Below are 3,228 nucleotides of genomic sequence, written 5' to 3'. Positions count from 1 at the left end.
AGCAAAGGTATACAAGAATGACAAAGTATGGTTGGGTAACAATCAAATCACATTCTAAGGAGGAAATTCAAAACATAGATTTCCAATAGAGACAACGAAGAAAAAGATAACACGAGTTCACGTGGCACGAATAAAGATTATACGTTGAATCGAAGCTAACTTCGGAACCTCTAACAATTCCAAACCCCGTAATTCGCATTACCTATTACTTCTACTTCGTCTACGATAACCCGTTAGTGTTCCCATATACATAAATCATTAGTATTAAGTTGGCCAGACCTAATACCATGAGGTATGCAATGGTAAACTAATAACGTTAATCATTAGGCAGTCATCCATATAAAACTTAAACTCTTGTTATCAGAACAAGTCACAAAGCATGACAGACACTCAAAGTATGCAATGAAGCATAGTTTGTCCATTCCCAAGACTCTAACAGGAACGAACTACTCTGATACCATATTGTAACGACCCAACTTCTAGTACGTCACGATCGTACCAAAAGTAAGGCGTTACTAACCTATTTTCTTTATTAACTATTTAAATTTTGAGCCTTTAGTTCGATATCGCATTTCAGTTTTTAATAAAAAAAGCCAGAAAATTTTGTTTTTGTTTATCAAAAATCATGTCAAATATCAAAAGGCAATAATAATCACATAGTTATTATTAATAATAAATATTATACAAAAGAATTCAAATGAAACTCAGGTACAACTCCTATCCCTCTGTATAAAATAAAAACTAAAGTAATAAGGGCGAGGGAACTTTATGAAAACAACTTAACTCGTAAATATAGTCCAGCAATCGTTCACAGCTTTAAACTGAGTCTTCGAACCTGTGTCACTAAAAGGGTGGAAGATTTTGGGGTGAGAACAAACCACACGTTCTCAGTAGGGAATGAGAATGCCGTAAAAGTAATGATTAACATGCAAATAATTAACAAACTCAAGGAAACTATATTTTTATCAAACCTATTTCAAAATACTCTTGGTTTTATTTTATCTAGATAATTACCTCTTTCAAAATCTCTAACTCAAAACAAATTCTAAATATAAAATTGGTCACATTAACCATCTCTCAGCTACATAATCAATTTTCAATCAAAACATCAATTCTTAATCAGTTTAATACATTCACAAACTAATAGTACAAACAAGAGATTTAGTTCAACATGCAAGCAATTCACAACAAGACAAACAACACAATCACAAAGTAATACAAGCAAACACAACCAAATGCAAGTGCACAAACAATATGATGCATGTCAGTCTTAAGCAGGCCATGAGCTCACGTGTCAGTTTACACCCTGCAGCCCGACATTACCTAGGAACAAGTTCCAGATATGGTTTTCCTTTGTGTCTTTAGTGCATACGTGTTGGTGGTAAGAATACCACTCCTTCGTGACAGCTGGCAGTCGGTGCAAAGCTCGACCCCATAATATACGCACAAGGGGAACAGTGATCCTCAATTTGTGGGTGTCCCCGAGATCAACACACAAACAAAACAAAGATCTTTAGTTCGTGGGTTTCCCCGAGATCAATACACAACACAGTGATTCTTAGTTCGTGGGTTATACCCGAGATCAATACATAGCAAACAATGATCCTCTGTTCGTGGGTTATACCCGAGATCAACATACAACAGTTTGTAGGTTATTCCCATAATCAATGATTATCAGTTCGTGGGTTTTTCCCGCATATAAAAAAAATAACAACTTATAGGTTTCCCGAGATCAATGATCATTCAGTTCGTGGGTACTTCTCGAATTTAACCAATTATCAATTCCACACTCTTGTTCAGAAACTCTTTCTCAAGTTTGCTAACTTCCGAAAGACTCAAAAATCATCTTTCTCTTTACTATTCAAATTCAAATATTATTATTTCACCCAACTTCTAAAAAGGTAATTCATTTTTTCAAACCCCAAGCATAATTTTCTTCATATTGAATATATCTCAAAACATAATTTCTTTCTTAAATAATTCAAACTTGAAGATAAACCTTTCCTTGGTAATCCAAATTCAAAACAGTGTAATTTTTTTTCTTATCTAAGTAAAACACAAATAATATAATTTTCCAAGTTCAAATCATCTAAAATGACTTTTCAAATAAAACCTCATATTTTTATAAAATTTCGACAACACTTCCCCTAAAATTCGGACTTAGCCACTCTTACGGGTTTTCTCTTTCTCAACAACTCACCAGCCTTTTTATCAGTATTTATCACAACAACAGAATCTCAATAATCATCTCATGATAAATCAGTTTAACAACCAACATTCTAACATTAATTAAAATCAGAGTTTCCATAAAACATTCTTATAAAGTAAACCAGTCCAGCTTCAAGAATTCATAACTAATATCCCAAGCTTCAACTTTTCATATTTCTAGTTATTTTTAAAGTTATTTAGTTTTTAGCAAAGTTACCGTTTCATTCTAAAGATCATATTTCAAGAAAATACTTAAGTAATCAACCTCTAATCCTTTAACTGTCCTCAAAATCAACTCTAGTTAACCTTAAGTCAACAATAACAACCATCTTGACATAATCAACTAAAATCTGAATTTTCCAGCAACTCTAAGATAATCAAAAAGCAGTCACAATCAAACCATTATCACAATAATTCCAGACCGGGCACAAGCTTAAATCAGTTCAACACTCAACACAATATTATCCAGTCAAATTAACATATCCAGTAACCAATAATTTCTCAGACAAGCTTGCAACCATATCCACCATCATCAATTAAATTTCAATTCTACAACTAAATCAAGAAGTTAGCATAACCAGGAATTTGAGTAATTAGTCACTTTCAAACAATTAAACCATTATTCACAAGTCACAGCCTCAAATCAAAATCAGTTTTAATACTACACCAATCAAATTTCCACAACCTCAATCCAAGCTTAATTCCACCAACTAATCTCTCATAACAACAAAACCAGTTACATTCACAGCAACAATCCAAACTCAATTCATCAATTATCCATACGATAGCTTTTCAATAATTAACCCATCATATATCAATTTAATAAATTACATGAAATTAATCATTATTTACAACAGCATCTAATTTTAGTCACAGCTCAGAATAATCACAACAACTAACTAATTTCAAATGCATTTCAAGTCATTCATGTCAATTAAGAAATTCTTAACCATTGTTAACCATTTGCACTTATCCAAATAACTTTATAGGCATTCTAAATTTAAAACGTTATCCTCTACC

Source organism: Arachis hypogaea, chromosome 17, assembly GCF_003086295.3.
Source record: "Arachis hypogaea cultivar Tifrunner chromosome 17, arahy.Tifrunner.gnm2.J5K5, whole genome shotgun sequence".
In the NCBI taxonomy this organism is placed as follows: Eukaryota; Viridiplantae; Streptophyta; class Magnoliopsida; order Fabales; family Fabaceae; genus Arachis; species Arachis hypogaea.
This window is presented reverse-complemented; position numbering follows the sequence as displayed.